Source organism: Stegostoma tigrinum, chromosome 5 (assembly GCF_030684315.1).
Source record: "Stegostoma tigrinum isolate sSteTig4 chromosome 5, sSteTig4.hap1, whole genome shotgun sequence".
NCBI classification, from domain to species: Eukaryota; Metazoa; Chordata; class Chondrichthyes; order Orectolobiformes; family Stegostomatidae; genus Stegostoma; species Stegostoma tigrinum.
This window is the reverse complement of record NC_081358.1, coordinates 46,764,727-46,781,078: the sequence shown is the minus strand read 5'-3', so window position 1 is coordinate 46,781,078 and position 16,352 is coordinate 46,764,727. Positions and strand designations below refer to the sequence as shown.

At 40.4% G+C, this 16,352-nt stretch overlaps 1 long non-coding RNA gene across 1 annotated transcript in view; it reads right to left on the bottom strand.

Moving 5' to 3' along the window:
• LOC125451656 (uncharacterized) overlaps nt 1-6,321 on the bottom strand; it is a 45,584-nt gene extending 39,263 nt beyond the window's left edge. The window contains exon 1 of the long non-coding RNA XR_007247340.2: nt 6,184-6,321. This is a non-coding gene — a long non-coding RNA (uncharacterized LOC125451656). The remainder of the gene's footprint in view (nt 1-6,183) is intronic.
• Between the last annotated feature and the right edge of the window lie 10,031 nt (nt 6,322-16,352).

Below are 16,352 nucleotides of genomic sequence, written 5' to 3'. Positions count from 1 at the left end.
GTTAATGTTTTGGGTCTGGTGACCCTTCCTCAGAACAGGCATATTGGGGAGGTCGGCATGCAGAGCCGAATGGAAATAGATTGTGATTATGGCCTTGTGTTCGCATGAGTTTCCATTAAGTTGGCATGCGGCTGTAAGATGTCATGGATATGGGTTGGGGGTCATGGATTGGCATGAGTTGGCACTGTTGCATAGGGAATATACAGAACGGTGGGGCAGGGCCAAGGGCATAGAGGGTAAGAGAGGCGATGGGGTAAGTTGATGCGAGGGATAAGGTCTAGTGGGACGAATGTTTTTGCATTACAACTGAGTTGAATTGATGCAAGCCTTTTAACTTGTCTGTCTCAGCACTCAATTGTCCATGTGGCTGCCTCTGAACTGTTCCCAGGGTGGGGACAGGCATGCAGAAGGGCTGTCTACAGCATAAACCTGCTTCCCAGAATAAAAATCAAGCCATTTTCGGCTGTGTTTTTTTAAACTTTTTTTCTTTGTGTATCAGTCTGGGACAGTCTCTGAGTCTGTGGCATCTGGCTTGCAAGCAAATTTCTGGGCCTTTTTTCGATGAATTTTGGTTGATACACAATATTACAGCTGCCAGGAAGCTCCCTGGCTCTGACTTGAGTAGAGCAGTGGGATTTTTTTATAGCCAATTGAGACAGAAATCAGAACTCAGCGTTAACATCTCATCCAATTAATCATAGCCCTCCAGCAGTGCAATACTCTTGCAATACCACACTGGGAGTGAAAACGTGGATTATACATATTTAGGTCTCTGCAACAGGGCTTCAGCCAAAAATAAGGGTGAGTATTCAGCCACTGAACTGTAGCTAACTCCTAGAATAGGTACAGCTTGTTTGCTGGGCAAAGTTTTTGTCGATTGGAAGCTGCTTATAAAGTCTCAGCTTCAGCCCTAGGGAAAAAAAAGTTTGCTCTGGTAGAAAAGTTATATAAACAAAAATCGGTTGTCATTTCTCACCTGAGTCACTGAAAGGGTGGCAACTGAATTAGGAAAGATGTGGATGAGATAAACGTCGCTTTTAATTCAACATCCAATTAGATCTTGAACCAAATACACCTTCAACTGCAAGCTACTGATTTGTTCTGTGACTCAGTCTGGCAGTGACACACCCATGGACTTCTCTTCATAAGGAGACATCTGATCCTTTCTCAGCCCCTCCCTATGCAGGTGCGGTTCGAAATGAAAACACAGCCAAATGAGATAATGAAACCTGCATGCCTCAACATTGCATGCTTGTGCATTCGTGTTCAAGTTCTCAGAACGATTCAATCTGAAGCGTAGACAAAAAAGAAATAGTGCCACATTCTCCCTTCAACAGATTCTGGTTGAATAAGCCAAACCTTGTATTTCAAACCTGATCAGTCATTAGATAAATGGTGGTGAACACACAGACCCAACAAGTTAATTTTGCTTCACTGGGTGATATTTTATAGGTTCTGCAATTTACTTCAACGAAGTAATGTAGAAAAGAAGTTTGCCTTGGGCTCACACTTCTGAATTGTTTGAATGACTCCAACAGCAAAACAAAGATTCTGGTATAATGTGGAACTTTGGCAGGTGTGGTGATAGTGCCCTGCATCATAATTAAAGTAGTTAACTACTTAATTGCCAAGGTTTAAAATATTATAGGAGCTGTGGTATGGCTAATAAAATATGTCAACATGGAAAATAAATATTCGAATAAAATAATTAAGTAGTTTATTAAACCACATTAAAAATATAGGACAAGTGAAGGGTCATGGGTTCAGCATGTGGGAGTTCCTAAACACCAGTATGATCCTGGGCAAGCATGTCTGCAGTAAGGGTTTATGGCAAGAGGAATATTTGCTCAGAGTTTATGAACTGGAGGCCGAGCTGCAGATACTGCCAGAAAGTTACTTGGATGGATTGCACCGGAAAACAGCCACACCCCTCAAAGTAGGGTCTTTTGATTTGGTCAGTGGTTAGGGACACATGACTGTAACTGTAAGTGAGGCTGGTAAAGGGACCCAAAAAGAAGAAGCACAGAGAGTTAGCCTTTGCATTTGTCGAAGAGATTTGAAGCTCTTTCAGCTTATTTGGATGAGAATGAGGGCTGCCGAGTGTATGAATTACTGACCCTGGCATTGTAAGACAAGAAGATGTAGGAGCAGTAGTAGGCCATTCAGTTCACTAAGTGTGCTCCTTCGTTCGATGAGATCATGGCTGGTCTGATAATCCTCAATTCCACTCTCCTGCCTTTTGATTTCTCACTGGTTAAACACAGTCTATCTCAGACTTGACAACCCATAGCTGTCTGTAGCATAAATAGATCTTTTTCTGGTTGACGAGATGTAACGAGTGGTGTGCTACAAGGATTAATGCTGTGCGTCAACTTTTTACAATTTGTATTGAAGATTTGATTAAGGCGACCAAAGATATGGTTGCTAAACTTGTTAATGACACAAAAATAAGTTGAAAAGTAAGTTCTGAAGAGGACATAAGGAGGGATATAGGAAGGTTATGTGAGTAGTTAAGATCTGGCAAAGAAATGTATCATTTGGGAAATAGGAAGCTTTCCATTTTGACAGAAAGAATAAAAAAGAAGCATATTATCTAAAATGTGAAGAACTACAGAGCACTAAGATTAAGAGGGATCATGGTGTACTAGTGCATGATTCACAAAAGGCAAGAACAGTGAGTAATTTGGAAAGCCAATAAAAAAGTTATAATTTATTATGAGGGGAATTGACTACAAAAGTGAGGAGGTTATGCTTAAGTTTTATAGGGCACTGGTGAGTCCGCATTTATAGTACGATATACAGTATTAGTTTATTTATTGAAGGAAGGATGTAAATGCTCTGGAAGCAATTCAAAGAAGGTTTATATTTGAAACTTGTTTTATGAAGGCAGCTTGGACAGGCTAGGCCAGTATTCACTGGTACTTAGAAAAATAAGAGGCAAATTGATTTAAACATCTAAGATCTTGAGGAGCATTAACAAGGCAACTATGGAGAGGACATTTCCTCTTGTGGATAATCTGGAGTTAGGAGTCACAGGTCAAAGATAAAGGATTGCCCACAGGAATGAAGCAATTTTGTTTCTTGTAAAATCTTCGAAACTTTCATCCTCAAAATGCAGTGGAAACAGAGCCTCTGAATATCTCTTAGTTTGAGGCAGATGGATTCTTGATAAGCAGGAGGTGAAAGGTTATCAGGCTGGAATGTGGAGTTGACTTTACAACCAAATCAATCATGATCTTATTAAATTGTTGAGCAAGCTCAAGAGGTCAAAGGTGCTACACAGCTCCTAAGTTGTATGTTTGTATATGTATGTGCATAATTGAGTATGCACACAGCCAAGCTTACTTGTAAAACTTGGATTGAGATACCTAAGAGTTGCTAATGCCTATTGCGTGCACTTATTGTGAAGCTCTGCTTTCAGGCTAAGGAGCAAAATGAGAATGTCACCTTATATTAAACTGGCAACAGGAGACATTTGATACAATTGATACATATGTATGTACGAATATAGATATATGGACAATGTAATTATGTGAATTCAATTTGTTTACTAGCGTTTGCTTTAAAAATAATTTGTTTCTAATGCAGCCATAGTTAATCTAATTCCTATTTGCCAAAATAAAAATGGAAATAATATTGCTGAAGTGTGTCCATTCTTAGGGAATGAATGCAGATACCTAACTATTACCTGTATTTTATGTTAGAAGTTGGAGCTGCTTATCTTTCATCCAAAGCTGGTGGCTGTGCTTCAGATAATTTCCAATTGCATCATACATTAAAATAAAAAGTCATCAATGAGAGCAATGTGCTGTAATCTAGTCATAAACACCTTATCTTTTCCTGTTTACTTCAATGAGGAAACCATGGCACCAGACACACCTGGAAGATGTCAGATCTGTCAATGAGCCTCTGCACAACAACTGATTTCCTATGTATTTGAAACTAAAGTAAATATGGAGTTGAATCTTTTGTGGCATTGAAGGGTGTCAATTTTCAAAATTAATGAACAGGCATAGGATATAATAGGTTTTTAATTATTGTTTGCAAAATAATGCAGGATAAAAGCTAAACTGCAATATTGAAAGAAAGTCGAAAAACAACAGAAATAGAATCCTATCAAATACCGGAGCAGCAGTATTTTCTGATCACAAAATCCTAATTATTAAATTGCCAACCCTTTGAAATTTTCATGGCATTTCTTATCAGAGATCTTCTTACTTGTTCATTGACATTTCAAATAATATTAAATTTGCAAGATCATGTGGTGTAAATGTTTAATCTGACAATTTTGTTGAATGAACATCTCAGGGATTAGCAAGCAAGTAACATTGCTGATTCCAACTGATCTCCTAATGCCTTGAAGAGAGTCGAGGGAATGCATAAGAACATGTAAAATAGGATGAGCAATAGGACATTTTAGCATGATCCATTACTCCTATTTTTACAACTGGTGTTCCACCTCCAATCCACATTTCCACAGTTTTCTATAATCCTTATTCTCTTTGCACCAAAAATCTATCACTCTCTGGCTTGAATATATTCAACAATTAAGCACTCACGACACTCTTTAGAAAAGGTATTCCAAAGATTAATGATCCTTATTGAAGAGATTTATTTTCTTTTAATTCACTTTTGGAAGTGGGTATCAGTAGCTGGCCAGCATTTATTGCCCATTGCTAGTTGCCCTTGAGAAGGAAAATATTGGTGAGCTGCCTTCTTGAATGACTACAATCCACATACTGTAGGTTGACCCAAAATGCCCTGAGGGAGGGAATTCCAGGACTTTGACCCAGACACTGTGAAGTAACAACGATATATTTCCAAGTCACAATGGTCAGTGGCTTGTTGGGAATTTGCAGGTGGTGGTATTCCCATATAGCTGCTGTCCTCGTGGAAGTGAGTGTGGGTTTGGAATGTGCTGGCTCAGCACCTCTGGCAAATGTCTGCAGTACATTTTGTAGATAGTACACACTGTTGCTACTGAACATCAGTGGTGAAGAAAATAAATGCTTGTAGATGTGGTGCCAATCAAGCAGGCTGCTTTGTCCTAGACAAAGGTGTCAAGTTTCTTGAGTGTTTTGGAGCTTCACACATCTAGGCAAATGGAGAGTATTCCGTCACACTCCTGATTTGTGACCTGTAGATAGATGATGGACAGGCTTTGGGGAGTCAGAAGGTGAGTTACTCAGTGCAGTATTCCTAGCTTCTGACCTGGGGTTGTGGCATTGTGTTTGTGTGGTGAGTCCAGTTTAGTTTCTGGTCAATGGTAACCCTCGAGAGAGGCAAATGAGTTAAAAACCTTTGAAGTCTCCGACTCAAGCATAGGTCCAGAGACTCTTTTTGAGGCTTTCAGGCTCCTAGGAAATGATCATTGAAAGTTTAAATATCCTGGGCAATTTCTGGGTAGGTGGTATGTTTAGACATTCTCGGGTCCCTTTAGAGCAAACCACAATGTAACCCCAAAGATGTTAGTAGGGGATTCAGTGATGGTAACATCATTAAATGCCAAAGGATGACAGTTAGATTGTTTCTTATTGGAGATGGAGACGATTCAAAACTCAGTTCTAAATGCCTGAACCCTTACTCTGAGATTGAAAACCCTAGATTTAGAATGCCCAGTTTGAGGAAGCTTATTACTTTTAAATACCCTGGCCAGGCGCCTATTAGATTCACGGCCCACATTTACCGAATTAGTTATTGCAGCAACAAACCCCAAATTTTGCTGTAAAGGGTCCCTAGGATGTCTAAGCACACCAACTACCCAGAAATTGCCCAGGATATTTAAACTTTCAATGATCATTTCCTAGGTGCCTGAAAGCCTCGAGAAGAGTCTCTGGATCTATGTCTGGGTCAGAGATTTCAGAGGCTTTTAACTTAGTTGCCTGGATAACTACTCAAGAAAGGTTAGATGGAGTAAATCCTGCTTGAACTCGTGGGTAGCCAAATAATGGAACCCCAAACTGAGCCCTTTGACCTCTTTAACCCTCAACCTCTCCCACCCTAAACACCCCACCACTCTCTCAGACATTTAGATTTGTTAAATAAAATTGTCATTAAATATTTAAAAGAAATAGAAAAACAATATTTCATCAATCAATCAATAATAAAATTGAATATGTAAATTAAACAAAAATAGAAACTATGTAATAACCAAAAAAGCCACAGAGGTTTAATTCAACTTACCTTACAGTCATTTGTCAGTGCAGAACATGAATATTGCTGAAAATAATGCACATGTTGATGAGTTTTGTCTTGCACTAATTAGGATAATCCACAGGAATTAAGGAAGGAAAATAACGTTTATACTGCATCCTTGAATGGCCAGAGCCAATCTGTCTGGTTTAAAATTTAAACAAACCTATTCATTGTTAACTGGTGCATTGTCCATGGCAACACTCTACAGATCAAAGTCCACTTGTCAACTAATCAATACTCTTCTCCCGTACAGTACAAATGTTGCTTACTCTTTACTTTGGTATTTCCTGCAAATTGTCCTAATAGGTGAAAGACAAAAAAAACCTTGACAAAATATATCTTTTCTTCAGTAGGATTCAATTTATCTCAGATTTTTAATTCCTATCACATCCATTGTTGTCGTGTTCCCAGGTTACTCTATGACACTGGGACGGTTTGCATTCTTACCCTGATTTCTGCAAGGGATTCTTCAAGGAGTATCCAGCACCACAGGTTTAGCCTAAAAACAAACAGGTACATTTGTGAATACTTTCTCCTATGATCAGCATCTGTCGGAACAGTTCAATGTGAATCAAAACATCTGGAACAATATGTCTCAATAAGATCACTCCTCAATCTTTTACTTTCTATCAAATGTTGGTTTATACACACTATTTCTTCACTGGACAATGCTTTTAATTGAGGAATCAGTCGAGGAACCTTTGTTGCTTCTTGGGTGAGAAGACCAAAGCAATAGATAATAATTCAGGTATGGTCTCATAAGGTCTTATATAATTATAATAAGACCTATTTACTTATATTCTAGTCCATTTTTAATAAAGACAAACATGCCATTCACTTTCTTAATTGCTTGTTTTATCCACGTATTAATTTTCAATAGGATATGTTCAAGGACACCAGGTTCCTTTTGTTTACCAACGTTTCCTGGCCTCTCACCATTTTGAAACATGAACCACTTTTTAACTTTTCTTACCAAAATTAATCATTTCACATTTTTCCACATTATATTCATTCACTCATGGGACATAGTTATTTCTAGCTGGTCAGCATTTATTGCCAGTCCGTGGTTGCTCTTAAGAAGGTGGCAGTGAGCTGCCTTCTTGAACTGCTGCAGTCCACGTGCTATAGTTTATAAGGTCAGTCCAGTTGAGTTTCTGGTCAAGACTAAAGGATATTGATATTTATATTGTTATAACTTTATATTGTTACATCTAGACCCTGGATGAGGTTTCCCAATTGTTTTCAGTTCCAGGAGATCTCAAATTATGAAGCTACCAGGTAGTATCTCTCATTACACAGGGTTGGGAATGGGGGTGGGTTGTGGTTCACAAATATGTGGTTTCTGAGGCAGCTAAGCCATTTAAATAACCAGCCAGCTTCAATGAAATACGATTTAGGTGTTTCTGAATATCTGGAACACAAAGTGTGGAGATTAGACCAGTTAAGACCAGAATTGTTCTCAGTTCAATAAAAACTGAAAGGACTGTGGACGCTGTAAATCAGAAACAAAAATAGAAGTTCTTGCCAACGTTCAGCAGGTCTGGCAGCATCTCTGGAGAGAAATCAGAATTAACAGTTCACATCGAGTGACCTTTCCTCAGAACAGGAGTTCCCAAAAGGTTAACTCCGATTTCTCTGCACAAATGCTGCCAGACCTGCTGAGCTTTTGCAACAATTTCTATTTTTGTTTCTGATCTCAGGTAATTTCTTTTGGTAAGCCAAGGTGCCCCTTAGGACAGCTGAGGTACCCTTACAGATAATGATCCAGCTGGGGGTGACGGCAATTTTAAGAAGAACCTCTGGTATCCTTTGAGGAAGGGGGTCAATGATTCTTCGGGGGGGGGGGGGGGGGGGGGGGGGGCGGGGAGTGATCCAGAGCCCTTTGAGACTTTTAATTGTGGAGAAGGTTGTGTGTAAAAGATGCACATCTCCCTAGGAACTGTTCAACTCATCAAGGCCTGTACACAAGTATCAAGACATGTGAAAAAAAGTCTAGAACTATCATCCTAACAAGAAGTGTCAGCAAGGGTCAAGATCTGACAGAAATGACAACAAATGCCAAAATGTATGTTTACAGATAAGAGATAGATTTTTTTCAATTGTGTAATTTACAATGTAGAAATATAAATAATGAAACCTTATTTATTTCCCTCTATTTGCATGATTACTTGTGGATACTGAATTAATTAGTTTAGGAGGTGAGGATAAAAAGGGTGATGGCTGGAACTCAGAACTAAGCTGGGATAAAGGTATGAGGGTTGGATATGAGAATTAGGCTGCGGGTTTGGCATGGTTGGTACGTCGAAAATGTGTGAGGTTGAGGGAGATGTAACAAGTCAGGCTGGAGATAATGAACTCCATACAGATTATGTCCACCACGCTGCCTTTACCAGTCCTCTTTTGCTACTTCTTCAAAAACACCAAGTCAGTGAATCATGTCTTTGCACACAGAAAGCCATGTTGACCATCCCTAATCAGTCCTTGCCTTTCCAATACATGCAAATCCTATCCCTCAGAATTCCCTCCAACAACTTGCCCACCACTGATGTTAAGCTCATTGGTCTATAGTTCCCTGGATTTTCTTTACCGTCCTTCTTAAATAGTGGCACCACATTATCCAGCTTCTGGTCTTCTGGCACCTCACCTATGGCTGTCATTATTTCAGACTGAGATTCCACCCATAATAACTAGTTCTGTTCAGGATGAACTGCCAGTTTTCCTGCCATTCGTCTGTAGTTGCTGAAATAGCAATACCTCAGAATAGTACCTTTTATCCCCAAGTCATTTCCAACAAGTCCGTACCTTCACAAAAGATATCATGCAAGTCCTGATCGCATTCCTGGGGGACAATAGATTTCTTTCCTGGATTCAGTGTAAAAGAATCAGCAGAAACCTGACTCTGCAAACCTGACCTTTAAAAATGGCCACCTGGAATTCCAGTTCAGGTTGGGCTCAATTAATAGCCTTGCCAGATGACCTAGAAAACATGTAAGATCTTGCACTGTTCCTGAGGTAGACTGGGAGGGAGGTCTGTCTCGGGGCTCAAACACAACATGCAATATGAATGCTAAAGATTTGTCACGTACTTTATCAACTCCTGCATGTCAACCTGTGGCCCTGTTTTCATGCCACCATGACCCCTCATACTTTCTGTGCCACACTATGACTATCTTGTTACACTAATGATCCCTCATATCCTCTGCCAAACTATGGGCAACCTACCCAATCCCATGCAAATCTGCCCATCTTGAAAGATTCCTAACACCAATATGGCAACTCAAGGCCAATTTATACACACCACCAATCAATCTTTGTCCTTCCCTGTCCATGCCAACACCATCTATTATCCAGCATGAAAATTAATCAGGAGGTACCCTGGGAGAAAATAAATTAATCAATCTATTAATTGATGTTAATATTGAAAAAAAACACTGTAATTGATATGAAGCTACATTAAATGCAATATAATTGCTTCAACTAATCCCTAATAGAAACAAATATTTCGCTCGTGTTCAATGCCTTATGCAAACAAACATTTCATTTAGGTGCTTAATCCTTCATGGTGCAATGGTTCTGGGTTAGATAGATCTAGGTTCCTGCCTCTGAGTTAGATAGATCTAGGTTCTTAAAGGTGCGTTATAACGTGTCTAAACAGGTTAATTAAAAATAGTGAAATAAAATCCATTCAATAAGTAGTTGAGCTGCCCACTAATAGGGGCACCATTGTAAAAATAATCACTTAGGAAACAGTCATGCAACACAAATCTTATATTGGTTTGATCTGAACAAGTGCTCCAAATACTGAGCAATTTTTAAAATTCCACATTTTTCTTCTGGACTATTTCTGGGCAACATTGCCAATCCTAATGGATTTATGCACTTTTTATGCATGGGCATGCTTTTTCACAATTCCAAAGGGATTACGTCCACCATAAGGTACCCTACCTCTCCCAAAATGTGCTTTACCTCTACCAACGGTGTCACAGCGCAAAATTCAAATGGATACTGTACTTCCCTAAAAGGGAAGAAATGTAAACCATATCTCCATAAAGATCATGTCCACCACTCTGCCCTTATCAATCCTCTTTGCTACTTCTTCAAAAAACTCAATCAAGTCAGTGAATCATGTCTTTGCACACACAAAGTCATGTTGACTATCCCTAATCAGTCTTTGCCTTTCCAAGGTGTTCCACAAAGTTCCTCATGTAGACTGGTTAGCAAGGATAGATCATATATGATGGAATACAGGAAGAACCAACCATTTGGACGTAGAATTGGCTCAAAGGTAGATGACAGAGAGTGGTGGTGGGGACGGTTGCTTTTCAGGCTGGAGGCCTATGACCAGTGGTGTGCCACAAGGATCGGTGCTGGGTCCACTGCTTTTTGTCATTGATATAAATGATTTGGATGTGAACATAGGAGGTATAGTTTGTAAGTTTGCAGATGATACGTGTAGTGAAGAGCCAAGAAGGTTACCTCAGAGTACACCAGGATCTTGATCAGGTGGGCCAATGGGCTGAGGAGTGGCAGATGGAGTTCAATTTAGATAAATGTGTGGTGCTTCATTTTGGAAAGGCAAATCAGGGCAGGACTCATATGCTTAACGGTGAGGTCCTGGGGAGCGTTGCTGAACAAAGAGACCTTGGAGTGCAGGTTCATAATTCCTTAAAAGTGGAGTTGCAGGTTGACAGGATAGTGAAGAAGGTGTTTGGTATGCTTGCCTGTATTGGTCAGTGCATTGAATAAAGGAGTTGGAAGATAATGTTGCAGCTCTCCAGTACATTGATTAGGCCACTTTTGGAATGCTGTGTGCAGTTCTGTTCTCCCTGCTTTATGAAGGATGTTGAGAAACTTGAAAGGGGTCAGAGAAAATTTACAAGGATATTGCCAGGGTTGGGGTTTGAGCAAAAAAGGAGAGGCTGAATAGGTTGGGGCTTTTTCCCTGGAGAATCGAAGGCTGAGGGGTGAACTTATAGAGGTTTATCAAATCATGAGGGGCATGGATAGGGTAAATAGACAAGGTCTTTTCCCTGGGCTGGGGGAGTCAAATACTGGAGGGCATAGATTTAAGTTGAGAAGGGTTAGATTTAGAAGAGACCTAAGCGACAATTGTTTTCACTCAGAAGGTGATGCATGCATGGAATGAGCTGCCAGAGGAAGTACTAGAGGCTGGTACAATTACAACATTTAACAGGTATCTGAATGGATATATGAATAGAAAGGGTTTAGAAGGATATGAGCCAAATTCTGGCAAATGAGACGAGATTAATTTAAGATATCTTGTCAGCATGGATGAGTTGGACCAAATGGTCTGTTTCCATGCTGCACATCACTATGACTCTATGATTCTATGAGTGAGTTACTTTCTTTTGAAATGTAGATTTTTGATTGATTCATTTAATAAATGCAACAAATATCAGATATTGACTATTGGTGGGTGCAGGCTTCAAATTACACAAACAAATTCCTCACTATATATTATTTTCCTCTATTACTGTGAAAACGTAAGATGTAGAAAATGTTAAGTATATATGCAAAGTTATTCACATTCACACTTTGACTGGTCCTTCAACTTCAGGAGCTAGTTCCATATGTTCAATTAGATTGGTAACTCTTCTCCCTGTCAGTCAAGTGGGTGCATCTGTGAAATGTCTGAATCAATGACTCATTCTCTGGAGGAGGGCCTGGGGAAAGTTCAAAACCTGGAAATAATCTTGCCTTGTGTTTCCCTTCCTTAAAGTGAAAATTCATCCCTTTCCTTGATAATTCCACTATTAACCAAAAGGCTGGTGGTTCGAGACCACCCTGGGACGGAGTGATCGCTGTTTTTCCTTGAAAATGGAGTTGCAGTTAAACAGGATAGTGAAGAAGGTTTTATTGGTCCATGCATTGAGTATAGGAGTTAGGAGGTAATGTTGCAGCTGAACAGGACATTGGTTCAGCTACTTTTGGAGTATTGCGTGCAATTTTGGTTTCCTTGCTATAGGAATGATGTTGTGAAAGTAGAAAGGGTTCAGAAAAAATGTTTCAGGGAGAGCTCAATAGGATGGGGCTATTTTCCCTGGAGTGTTGGAGGCTGTGGGGTGACATTATGGAGATTTATAAAATGATGAGGGGCATGGATAGCATAAATAGGCAAGGCCTTTTCCCCAGGGTGGGGGAGTCCAAAACTGGAGGACATAGGTTTAAGGTGAGAGGGGAAAGATATAAAAGTGGCTTAAGGGGCAACTTTTTCATGCAGAGTGTGGTATGTATATGGAATGAGCTGCAAAAGGAAGTGGTGGAGTTGGAGTACAATTACAATATTTAAAATGCATTTGGATGGGTGTATGAATAAGAAGGGTTTAGAGGGAAATGGGCCAAATGCTGGCAAATGGGACTAGATTTATATAAGCAATCTGGCCAGCATGGACATGTTGGACAAAGAGCCTGCTTCCGTGCTATATATCTCTATGACTCTGTGACTCTATGGTTCTATTAAGTATCTTGGGATTCACTACTACTTTGAAGATGCAGATTACTGAAACACGGGGATGAGGGAGATAACTGGCTTGTCCATCCACTACCAGTCATTCCCTGAGTTTTGAAGAAGCAGTCAATCCCTAAAACAGAAAATAATGAAGCAGTACGATTGGTATCAACACACCTGTACTCAGATGTGTTACGGAGATAGTAGGAACTGCTGATGCTGGAGAATCTGAGACAAAAAAAGTGTAGAGCTGGATGAACACAGCAGGCCAAGCAGCACTGAGGAGCAGGAAAGCTGACATTTCGGGTCTAGACACTTCTTCAGAAATGGGAGAGGGGAAGGGGATTCTGAAATAAATAGGGAGAGAATGGGAGGCAGATAGAAGCTGGATAAAGGACAAGAGAAGTGGAGAGGAGACAGACAGGTCAAGGAGGTGGGGTTGGAGCCAGTAAGGGAGAGTGTAGGTGGGGAGTTAGGGAAGGGATAGGTTGGTCCAGGGAGGACGGACACGTCAAGGAGGCCGAGTGAGGTAAGAGATGGGGGTGGGGCTTGAGGTGGGAGGAGGGGATAGGTGAGAGGAAGAACAGGTTAGGGAGGCGGGTATGAGCTGGGCTGGTTTTGGGATGCGGTCGGGGGAGGGGAGATTTTGAAGCTCGTGAAGTCATGCATGTTTATAAAATATGTCAAGTATTTCCCTATTGATGATCATCTGGTGAACTTTGTGTGAGTACTGAATTGGGATTAGCAGTGATGCCCCTTCTAACAACACTCCTGACAACATTCGTTAATTACTCTTGCACGTGAAAATTTCATGAGTATTACGGTGCAGGAGGGTATTCGGCAAATACGTTCACACCCACCCTTCAAATGAGCAAAATATTCACAGATGGAGAAGACACAAAGAGGGGAACTAGTAACATCCTGCTAAGAGCCACTAAAGCCAGCTGACGTGAGAATCTGGAGGTTTAGCTATTTATCCTAACTGCTAGAATTTCTGTCTTTAACTTACTGATCAATACAATAGCTGTTGTTTTGCTGATAAAGGCATTGTTGAACAAAATGAAAAGCCATAGGGAGCTACAATTTTACACTTTATGATTTACCAGATGATTAGTCAATTGCTGGCTGGGCAATCACATTGTTATCTGGGTGAAATAAAGGTAAAATGGGTGGGGCCAAGTAGTGAGAGCAAGCATGAATGGAATCTTCGCTGAATCACCGCAAACTTTTGGAATACTATCTGGCTGCCCCATGCCAGTCACTTGTTGACTCCTCTGGCACCCCAAGAGTTACTACCTGACCCCTATGGATTACTTCTTGACCTTCTGAGAGTTACTGCTTCGACCCCAGCGAGTTACTGTGTTACTCAAGTGAAGTAATCTCTAACATCACCCTCCCCGAACATGTTACTCCCTGATCTTCCAAGAGTTACTCCCTGATCCCTTCAGGAGTTACTGTCTGACCACCCCTGGGAATTTCTCTCTGACCACTCTGTAGAGTTACTTCCTGACACTCAACCGTAGCTTAGTCTCTGAATCTGCTGTGGAGAATTACTACCTGACAACCTCCTGCAAGTCACTCACTAACTCCTCTGAGATTACTCCCTCAGCCTTGATGAATTAATGTCTCATTCTCTGATACCTCACCACTCACTAATTTGCTCACTGATCCTTCATGAGAGTTGGTCTCTTCCCACTGCTTTCTAGAATTTGAAGGGGTTCCATTCTGCATAATTCCTAAGCATATCACACAGAAACCCTGACAGCCTATCTAATGCAAGGAAGTCTGCTTCAAATATATTGAAAAAAACTCAGTAAGGAACTAGCTAATTTTCATGAGAGTAGGAAAACAGTCAGTCAAACGGATCAACATCCTCAGCTGCCTAGGTGCATGCTAATACTTGTCTAAACAACAGCTTTAGCAGCTCGGCAGTCAATTCCTTCACCGCCATTTTCTCTCTCTCTCTCACTCTAGATCATTTCTGTTTTGGAGCTGCTTTCCCCTGTGTCTTTTAAAACTGCTCTTCCTTGTGCTCAACAAAATATATATTGACTGATCATTTGTAAAATGGCCAGTCTTACTATTCTCTTTACTTTGCATGTATCTAAAGGATATAAATACAGCAAACAAATATGCTTATAACTTGCAAGTATGAACATACATGCAGTTTAATTTCATATATAATTTAAGATAAGTTAAATGGTAATAGCTCATTTTGTTCATTTAAAATTCAATTTCTTGCCCTCTGTCATCTTTTCCATAGAAGTTTATGTAGAGCTACTGACATTAAGTCTGCTGTATGCAAATTAGTTCATTTTCCCACTCAGCACTTTATTGGATTCTCATCCTACAAAAAGAGGGTGGAACCCTGGAGATAAGCCCAAACAATTGGATAAAGTCAAACACGGGAGAGGGCGTGGTTAAGGCAGCCCACTTTCCAAGGGCGTTTCACAGGTAATATGAATACTTTACTGCAATTTAATTTGAGCGAATTCAAATCAACTCCTTCTTCCAGACCACATGGACAATATCACTTTTCAACAGGAGAGGGTTTCTCAGATGTGCCACATCATCACAAGACCAGTCCCTGAAGGTCGCATGCATTCACCCATCATTAGCCAGGTTAGCGGTGGGGTCCTGCAGAGGACATGATCCTGGTGTGGCCATCAACACAAGTTCTGGCCTATTGATAACATGGGAGTCCAATATGCTAAAGTAGTAGAAACCAGATTCATGTTGTACCAGCCTCCTGGCTGCTAAAACACAGTTAGACTGCTAACTTGGCCAAACAGCAAGGGATGCTGGGTACATTAGCCAAATAAAACACTGAAATCACAAAATCCACACATTAGAAGCAGTGCAAACATTGCAGCCAGGTGCCAAAGACATGAGCATAATGTAAAAGGCAACAGTTATCCTGGACAGATATAGCCCTAACAAATTATAGACCAAAAAAAGGGAGGGCCCAGACAGAAAGGCAGTGGTTTCGCTACACCAAGAAACAGACAGTAGTATGCGTTCCATATGATTGACACGGTTTCAAACTGTTAAGTGAGTCTCCCTGATAGGCCAGAACTACAGAAAGTTCCGGAAAACTATGTGAAAAAGTATTAAAAGCAGGGTTACCCTGCAGACCACTCTCTTAAATCTTCTGGAGGCCCTCTGAGGAGAATAGCATAACAAGAGGCAGAGACCAGCTGAACATCCAGAGAGAGAGACAGAGGGAGAAAGTAACTTAGTAGACCCAGAGGCAGAGCCAGAGAGAGAGTTACTGAGTTACTTAGGAATTATTGTAAGGTTAAAGGGTCAAATTGGATTACAGATAGTATATATAGTATTAATGGTTATTGTAACTTTTTTCTTAGTAAAGTTGGGACTGTTTTGCATTTATTGACTTGTGTTCTCATTGATTTGACCACTTCAGTACTATGGGGCACCTGGACAAATTCATTCATAACATTCTGATTGGAGCTGCCTAGCTTGTTTATGAAGAAACTAGACAACAATGCCGACAAAATCACTAAGTAAATAAATGGTCTAGTTATTGCTGTTGTTGCTGCATTTTCTTCCAGAATAGTGCTATACTTCAAAAGTACTTCCTTTGGCTGTCAAGAGCCTTGGGATATTCTGAAATTGAATGAGGTGCTGCAGAAATACAGGACTATCTTTCTTTCATGCTTGGTTTCTT